The sequence below is a fragment of the Oncorhynchus nerka genome, unplaced genomic scaffold (assembly GCF_034236695.1).
Source record: "Oncorhynchus nerka isolate Pitt River unplaced genomic scaffold, Oner_Uvic_2.0 unplaced_scaffold_1919, whole genome shotgun sequence".
In the NCBI taxonomy this organism is placed as follows: domain Eukaryota; kingdom Metazoa; phylum Chordata; class Actinopteri; order Salmoniformes; family Salmonidae; genus Oncorhynchus; species Oncorhynchus nerka.
Window position 1 is genome coordinate 52,525 of NW_027039406.1, and position 10,002 is coordinate 62,526.

Genomic DNA, 10,002 nt, shown 5'->3' on the forward strand with positions numbered 1-10,002 from the left:
TAAATTATGTACCAATTGGATCTTTGGCTGCTACTGGTCTGCATGGTTTGCTTGGCTCTCCCAGTCCAACTTCATTTTCAGCCTTGACACGGAACTGATACTCGTGGTTGGGAATCAAGTTGCTGACTTTCATGCGTCTCTCAGAGATGGTACTCTTTGTGCATGGCACCCATTTGACAGCACGCTTTTCTTTCCTTTCCAGGATATAACCAGTTGATAGACTTTCCACCATCATTCTCTGGTGGGGCCCATACGACTGTCATTTCCTCCTTGCCGATCTTGGTTATCTCTGGTGATTCTGGTGGTCCAGGTCTGTTGAACTGAGTCCTAGCTGTGACAGGTTTGCTCTCCACTGCGGGACCTGTCCCCATCTTGTTTTCTGCTCTGATGCGGAAGATGTACTCATTTCCTTCTACTAGTCGGGTAACATTGCAATAGTTGGTGACAAGTGAAGCAGAGTATGTGGACCAGACCATTCTTCTTGTCTCACATTTCTCAATGATATAGCTATCAACTTCACATCCACCTTCATCTTCTGGGAGATCCCATGCAACTCTACATTTGTCTACTCCGATTCCAGACACCTTCACGTCTCTCACAGGCCCTGGAACATCCAAGACATTAACAATTGCGTATCCAGTGAAGGTTCCAGCAGAGTTTGTGGCAGTAACAACATATTTTCCGGTGTCTGTGCGTTTAGATTTGGTCATAAGAATTTAGAATAATCTGTGCCCGTTTCAACACTAACTCTGGGGTTATCTCCTGTGGCCTTGTCCTTCACCCACTTCACCTCTGGTTGAGGCTTTCCTCTGAGTCCAGCCTCAATTCTGATAGATTCTCCAGCTTTAACCACAAGGGCTCCAGTTAACTTTATATCAAGCACTGGTTTCTGGATCTCCTCTCTGACAAGAACATCACCAGTCTTCACCCAGTCACTTTCTCCACCTTCATTGCATGTCTGCACTCTGAACTGATAGGTTTGTTTTTCCACACACTTGTCAGCCATGAAGAATGTATTGTAATCAGATCCTCATGTAATGGCACCCATTCTTCCGCTCCCAATTTGCTCTCCAAAGCGTAGCCAATGTTGGGGCTTCCACCATCATAGTCTGGCCTCCTCCATTTCAAGAAGACAAAGTTCTTACCGACATCAGTTACCCGGAAGTTCTCTGGCTCACCAGGCTTGTTAATGGGATCGATGGCAAGGGTTGGTTGTTTTGTCTCAACTGTGGGCCCAGGGCCACATTTGTTCACAGCACAAACACGGAAGAGATACTCGTGGCCCTCCATGAGTTTGGCTTTAACCATGCGGTTAGTGCAGTCAGATGAGATCATTGACCAAAGCCTCACACTGGGTTCACGGCACTCAACAATGTAGTTTGTAATCTCAGAGCCACCGTTGTCCACAGGGTTCTCCCAGGACACCATACAAGAGTCTTGGTCACATAGGTGGCCTTCAGATTCTGACAGTGTCCAGGTCTATCCAACACATTCACAGTTATTGTAGCTTTGGCTTCACCACTGTAGTTGTTAGCCTTCAAAACATACTTTCCATGGTCTGCTCTGGTTGCCTCTTTGATTCTCAGTTGAACAACAGGAGGTTTTGAGTTAGTGTTGTGCGCTTGGCAGTTTCCAAAACATCATCACCCTTTTTCCAGATAATCTCTGGGTCAGGTCTGGCATTCACGTAACCGATGATGTTGATGTTATGTCCAACACGGACAGTCAAATGCTCACGGCTTGAGGCATCCATCTCGATCTCTGGAGGTATCATGATGTCTTTGGCAACCACCGATTCAAGGCATTCTCTAGGCTCTCCAACTCCAATCATATTTACAGCACTAATGCGGAACCTGTACTCTGAGTGTTCTTCAAGGCCTTTAACTCTGTAAGCACACTGCTTAATGTGACCATCCTTGTTGATGATCACCCATTCTCCGCCAGCTTTCTGCATTTCAATAATGTAGCCCATGATTGGACTGCCTCCATCTTTGTTGGGTTTAATCCAGACTAGGTCTGCATTTTCCTTACTGTAGTCCTTGATTCTGGGGTTAACTGGAGGTCCAGGAGCTTTGATTTGACGACAGGGTTTTGCTGGGTCTGATATGGGAGAAGGTCCACTGAAACCAGCAATGTTTTCAGCAAAAACTCTAAACTCATACTCATTTCCCTCAAAGAGACCAAGTACTCTGATTCTGAGATCCTTACAGGGTGTCGTGTTGACACGGATCCATTTTCCGCCCTTTATGTCTACGCTCAACTATATATCCAGTGATTTGACTGCCTCCATCAAATAATGGCATGGTCCACCCAACAGTGAGAGCATCTTCTGCAATGTCTGATGTGTTTGGTTTGCCTGGATGGCCAGGGGCTTCAAACGTGTGTTGGGCGACAGTTGGTGCACTTTCAAGAGGAGCGCCGATACCCATTTTGTTCTCTGCACGGATACGCACAACATATTCAACACCACTCTGCAAACGAGGGATCTTAAGCTTTGTTGCTGTGCTACCAGAGCACACACCTCCCCAGGTTTCCTTCTTAGCCTCTCTCTTCTCAACAATGTAACCTGTTACAGGGCTTCCACCATCATCCTTTGGAGGACGCCAGTCAATAAGCATGTACTCAGGAGTAACCTCAAGGACATTAACTGGTCCAATGGGCGCTGCAGGCACATCAAGAACGGTCACATTCAAAGCCAGAGTCTTGGTTCCTGCAGGGTTGGAAACTGTGAGAATATAGGTTCCACTGTCACTTCTCAAACAATCATTGATGCTGAGAACTGTTGAATAGTTGTCACTCTCAATCTTAACTGTGCCTTCGGGAACAATTTCTGCTCCATCAATGGACCATTTAGCAGTAGGCGCAGGAATGCCTCTCATGATAGCAGGGAGTCTGATTGTGCTTCCACATTTCACGATGATCCCTTCGATCAGCTTGGCATCAACTTCAACAATTGGAGCCACTGTGAAAATATAGGTTAATTTATATATTTGTTTGATGATGGCAATTATGTTGTCTACAAATCAATACATATAGGGGTGGTTTCCTGGACACAGATTAAGTTTAATCCTGGACTAAGAATAATTTTCAATGGAGAATCTTTATTTAACTTGCTTTTCAGTATAGGACCAGGATTAATTTATGACAGAGAAACCAAACCATTAAATAAATATATAGTAAACCTCACCAAGCTTCTCCTGGCAGAGGACGGGAACAGTGGTGTCTGGTCTACTCAGTCCGATAGCGTTCTCCGCTCTCACACGGAATCTGTACGTCTTTCCTTCCTCGAGGCCAGTGATGTGGCTCTCAGGGATGCTGACGGTGTTCCATTCATCCCACTCTCTCTCTCCTTCCTCTTGGTACTCAACCAGGAAACCTGTGATGTCACTACCTCCGTTGCGGTCAGGCCAGTTCCACACAAGCCAGACCTCTGTCTTGTCCACATCTACATGGTGCAAGTCCTTTGGTGGACCAGGTGGGACTGAAAATAGAACATACATTAGATTAGATGAGATTAGATTACAGATGTCAAGTTAGTTATCAAGATACCATGTACATTACAATACACCAGTAGGTCTTACTGTATTGGTTTGATTGATACTCACACAGAGGATTCATGGCTTTGACAGCTTTGGTTGTTTCAATGTATTCACTTCTGCCAAACTGATTCTCAGCAGCAACGCGGAACAAATATGATGTTCCTTCCATCAAGTGCTTGGCCATCATGCTGCGTTTCTTAGACGAAGAGCAGACTGGCACCCACTGTGCAGATGCCACATCTTTCTTCTCCACAACAAAGTTGGTAAGACGTGCTCCTCCATTGTCCTCGGGGTCTTTCCAGGAGAGATAGGCTGAATCGCTTCTCACCTCTGAAACCCTCAGGTGCTGGATTGGACCAGGTTTGTCTAATAGTGTAAAGAGTAAATAATAACATAATTATAGCAACACATTATGCTAAACACTTTACATCTGTCTTCATTTATTACTGACAGAATTGAAAAATCCCTTACCCAGGACGAGGACTGTGCATGTGGCAGTCTTGAACCAGATGAGTTTTCAATGTTCAGAGTGTAGTCACCACAGTCAGAACGGGCACAGTAGCGCATCTCCAATTTAGATCCTAGTGGATTGATCTCAATGTCGGCTCTTGTGGGGACGTCTTTATCGTTCTTCTTCCATGTGACTTTGGGGAATGGAATTCCCTTGATTCCAGCAACCAGATTGATATGGGTTCCGGCCATGGCTTTCAACTCACGAGGCATACCCAGTTCAACATCCAACTCAGGATGTTCTTTTGGGGTTAGAAAAACAATAGGTGTTATAATTCATTTTTTATTTCAATGATAATGAATTACCCAAATTATGAAAACAAATTTATATATAATTTTACCAAATCTGTCTTCTGCCTTCACTGGATCTGTGGTGTATGCGGGTTCAGATTCACCAGCAAAGTTCACAGCAGTTACTCTGAATCTGTAATATTCTCCCTCTTCCAGGTTAATGACCTTGAACTTGGTTTCTTGGCAGGAATCAGGAGTCTGATTCACCTTCTGCCACTCCTTTCCAGCTTTAGTGAACTCAACGAGATAGCCAAAGATCTTTCCCCTGCCACAGTCCTTTGGTGGCTGCCAAGACAGTGAGACAGACTCCTTTGTCCAATCCACAGCTTCTGGCAGCACGGGGGGGCTTGGAGGCACTGAGGGAAGAAACAGTTGATTAAATTACATCACATTTTAAAGAAATTTTGTAAAGTATTAATTTATTTTTGCATAGTCACTTACCAATTGGATCTTTGGCAAAGATGGGCTTTGATGGAGGGCTGGGGTCACCCAGACCCACAACGTTCTCAGCCATGACACGGAACTCATATTCACAGCCCTCGAGGAGGTCTGGAACAAAGTACTCCACTTTGGGGAAGATGCGGTCTTTTCCGGATGCGCGAGTCCATCTATTAGCCATGGTCTCCTTCCTCTCAATGACATAGCCAGTGATGGGCTTGCCACCATCAGCAGGTGGTTCCCAAGTCAGAAGGGCTTGATCCTTATAGATCTCCTTCACAATGGGCTGTTTGGGTGCATTTGGCACCTCTGTAATGGGAGAGAGAATTTATCAGTTGAAGCAAAATGCATTCATGACAAAAAAGATGGTTGCATCTTAAAGTGGCACCCTATTCCTTACTTGTCAAAAGTATGGCTGCACCATATAAGGAATAGGGTGGCATTATGGATGTAACTTATATTGTTCCAGTATGTATCTTACTGAAGACATCCTTAGCCTTGGTCTCGGCAGACAGCAGTGGGTTGCTGACACCGTGGATGTTCACAGCACAGATTCTGATGATGTACTCTCTGCCCTCAATCAGCTTAGGAACTTTGCATGTTGTCCTGGTGCAAGCTGTTGTCACTGGCATCCAGAGGTCTCTGTTTGTGTCTCTCTTCTCAATGGTGTAGTTGGAGATGGCACATCCACCATCATCCAGAGGAGGGTTCCAAGAAATCACCATGTAGTTCCTGTAGACCTCATTGAAGACCACTGGGCCCTCTGGAGGCTGGGGGCGATCTGAGGAAAATATTAGCATTTATAATTAATCATCTATCAGAAATGGATCAATCAATAATCAAACATATTTTGATTATAAGGGTTAAATAAAAGTGACATTAGGTTGTCAATTAAAAACAACAAAGAACACCATCACCACCTTACCAACAACACTGAGACTGCAGATTCCTTTACGTAAGCCAACAATGTTCTCCACCACCACCTGGTATCTGCCGCTGTGTTCTCGTTTAGCCTTGGGCATAGCCAAGCACAGTGTTTTACTAGTGTTGGTCATTGTGACCTCCTCATCTGCTTTCAGCTCTTCCTCGTTCTTTGTCCATGTTATTGTAGGTGCTGGCTTCCCAGTGAAGCGGCCCTGGAGGGTGCACACGTCTCCCACACGCACAACCAGTCTGTCACGGAAGTCCAAGTCGATCGTTGGGGGCTCTGAGGATGGCAGAACAAAGAAGGGATGTTTTCAATTATTTTTTACAACTTTATTTAAAAAAGAAATAACAGACACCAATATATTTATAAAGATTTAGAATGACTATCTAACCCTTATTCAACACTTACCAAGTTCTTCCTTGACCTTGATTGGCTTGGTGCAGAAAGAGTGCTTGCCCTGACCAATCACGTTGACAGCAATGACACGGAATTCATAGGTGGAATTCTCTTTGAGACCTCCCTTTGTGAACTTCCTATCCATTCAGCGTGTCATCAGTATCGATCTTAGTGAAGTTATCCTTTCCAATCAGACGAGTTTCAAGCACATAACATGTAACCTCAGAACCACCATCATACTTAGGTGGTCTCCAGGTCAAACTGATGGAGTCTTTGGTGATGGCTGTGATTTCTAGATCCTCAGGACGCTCAGGAACAGCTAGCATGGAAAAAGGACACAAAATATCAGGTCCAATGGAATAATATAAATAATTGCTGGATACACTTATGTTTTGTAACAGCAAAAGAAAGCTGTCAGTTCTGGTATTGATTAGGCAGGAACTCACAAATAGGATCTTTGATGAGAACTGGTCGTTGTGATTCAATAAATGGACCCATTCCGATGATATTCTCAGCTGCGATTCTAAAGAAATATCCTTTTCCGTCAATGAGACCCTGGACCACAGCATTATGCCTGGTGACCGTGTAAGAGACTGCTGTCCAGCCCATGCGGTCAGACTCTCTCTTCTCTATTAGGTAGTTGGTGATGGCAGAGCCACCATCGTCTTCAGGGGAGCACCAGGTTCAACTTGCAGGAGTCCGTGGTGAGGTTCACACCAGAGAAGGGCTGACCAACTGGGCCGGGAACATCTAAGAACCACATGTGAAACAAGTTTTCAATAACATTCAACTCCTGGGCCTGATCTAGGATCAGGCCCCCCTCCCTCTTATTCATTAAGACCTAAAAGGCCAAAATCATCCTAGATCAGCACTCCTACTCCGAGATGCTTGATAGATACTGCTCCTGATATCACCTGAGATATACTCAACATCACCAATGACAAGAATAAGTACAGTCTCTTCTTACCCAACACCTCCACAATGACAGCCTTCTTCCTTTCCCCTCCTTCATTCTTTGCACTCAGGGTGTATATACCCTGGTGATGGCGTCTGCAGTTTTTGATAACCAGAGCAGAGCTGATTGAAGTGATTTCAACCTTAGCCTCTGCTGGTAGAGGCTGGTCATCTCTGTTCCATGTGATCTCTGGTGCAGGCTTGCCTGACACGTGGGCCAGGAGGCGGATGGTACCACCGGCATGGACTACAATCTTTTCCTTCAATGTGGCATCCAAGTCCACTTCAGGGGCAACTAAAAAACATGTGTGTGTTGGTTTAAGATGGCAAACACTCTGTCTGCATCAAATTGCCACCCTATTCCCCATGTAGTGTACTATATAGGGAATAGAGTGCCATTTGGGACAGAGGCCTCTATCATGGAACTAACAAATGGATAATCAAATGGTATATCATATCATAGTTGTCTTGTCTTACTTGTTCTGTCCTTGCATTCAATAACTTCAGCCACTTGACCGGGCTCACCGACGCCAGCAGCATTCACTGCCCTCACTCTAAACTTGTACCTTCCCAGCTCTTTCAGTCCAGACACAACAAACTTAGTGCCTCTAATCTCCTTGTCTTTAGCCTGAAAAAAAAATAAAAGATTTTACAAACATTCAGATACTCTTAATTTGATGTTATTTAAATTAATTTAGCAGGTTGTCCCATTAAGATCAAAAGTGTTTGAGAAAGAATACATTTGAGAAATAATTTATTAAATAATTACCTTTTCCCATCCGTCTTTTATCCCTACTACCTTTTCTTCTTCTTCTGATTCTGATATTTCATTTCCATCTTCATCAAATATGATTTTCTTAACTTTTTTCTGTTTTACTACTACTTTGTCTGCTTCCGCTGCCTTCTGTTTTTCAATTTCTGCTTCTTTTTCCTCGTTTATGTATTCAACAAAGTAACCAGTGACCTTAGATCCACCATCAATCAAAGGTGGGATCCACTCCAGATCCACTGTTGACTTGGTCCAGTCTGTTACTTTGGGGGTTGGGGGACCGGGATAGCTACACACAAACAAGATGACATTTACAATGCCAGAAGGCCAAAAAAATAGAAACAACATAGCTATGTAACAAATAGAAAATAGAAAAAACCCTTTCCCATGTAAGAAAAACTGTATTTATGCATCTCAAATGTCACCATATTCCCTATTTAGTCCACTACTTTTGACCAGGGCCCTATAGTGCACTAAATAGGCTGGAAATAGGGTGCCATTTGGGATTCAGCCTATATATGTTAACTTACTAATAGGGTCTCTTGAAAGAACAGGATCCGATGGGACACTAGGAAGTCCCATGCCAGCTGCGTTGATTGCGGTCACACGGAACTGGTAGATTGCTCCCTCCTGCAGACCAGTGATCTCATATTCCTGACCCAGGGGCATGACCCTGATGGGGGCGCGGTTCACTTTGGTCCAGCGCTTAGCCGTGGTCTCTTTACGCTCCAGCCAGTAACCACTAACTGGAGATCCACCATCGTATTTTGGCTCACCCCAGATGATCACCATTGACTCAAGAGTCACGTCTTCCACTAAGGGCTTCTCAACTTGGCCAGGGACAGCTGTTGAGATGAACAATAAGAAAATTGGTTGGAAGAAATATATCCACAGTGACATTGACTTAGAAAGTGCTGATAATACAATAGTACATTCAACTTACTGAACAGATTCCTTGCTTTCTCAGGTTCGCTGTACAGCGGTGGTCCAACTCCATATTTGTTCTGAGCCATGACACGGAACTCATACTCATGGCCCTCAGTCAGCCTCTGAACTGTATACAGGCCTTCTTTGGGGTCTGGAAACGTGCACCCATGACTTTCTGTTTTCCTCACGCTTCTCAATGACATAGTTTGTAACCTTGGAGCCACCGTCATCTCTAGGTGGTTTCCATGCAAGTGTTATCCTCTCGGCAAACACCTCTTTGAATTCGATTGGCCCGACAGGTACGCCAGGTCGTCCTGAGTTGAGGAAGAAAAGGAGCCAATGGTGTCATATTACAACACAATCAAGCAGACTAAACAAACAGAAAGAAAGAAAGAAATTCAGAGAGAAATTCCTCACCTAGGACAGTGAGTTTTATTTCCTTAGATGCTTTGCCCAGACTGTTGCTAGCAGTGATAGTGTAAGGGAGCTGTCGTCTCTCTTGGACTGCTGGATCAGTAGGGTACATTTGTTATCAACTACCAGCTTGTTGACATGCTGATCATATTGCACTACAGCCTTGTCTTCAGGCTTGGCAATGGGAGCCTTCTGCCATACGAGGGAGGGGAATGGACAGCCATGGATCCTAGCCACAATATGAACGTCTAGTCCCTCTTCACCTTCCATCTGTTCCTTCAGTTCAATGGTAGGAGCACCTAAACAATGGAGGATGGAGTCAGTTCAAGTCATTCAAAGTTTTTATTTTTATTTTTTGTAAACTCTCATTTAGAAGCATTTACAATAGCATACATGTGCTGCGCTGTCCCCCTGAAGAATGCACTTTGCCCCGAAATGTTGGTGTTTTATGCCCATTCAATCTGAGCATATTTTATGCTTTCCTTATTTAACTTTCAGACTTTTTCTTAACTGGGCTTTTCACTCACATGTCTGGTCCTTGATAATGATTGGTCCAGCGGTAGCAGATGGTCTGCTTGGGCCAGCCTCGTTCACAGCCTTGACGCGGAACTCATACTCTCCTCCATTTTTAAGATCTTCAATGATGAAGATGGTTTCCTCAACGTTACGCTTGTTACACTGCTTCCATGTCTCTTTCTCCGGACCGCTGGTGTCCCAGCTCAGGCGCTCAATGATGTAGTGCGTCACAGGAGAACCACCGTTGTTCTTAGGTGGCACCCATGTCAGGGTCACTGTATCCTTGGTTACCAGATTGATCTTGACATGGGTTGGGGGAT

At 44.5% G+C, this 10,002-nt stretch overlaps 1 pseudogene; it reads right to left on the reverse strand.

Moving 5' to 3' along the window:
- Positions 1-9,985, reverse strand: part of LOC115112306 (titin-like) — a 62,505-nt pseudogene extending 52,520 nt beyond the window's left edge.
- Between the last annotated feature and the right edge of the window lie 17 nt (positions 9,986-10,002).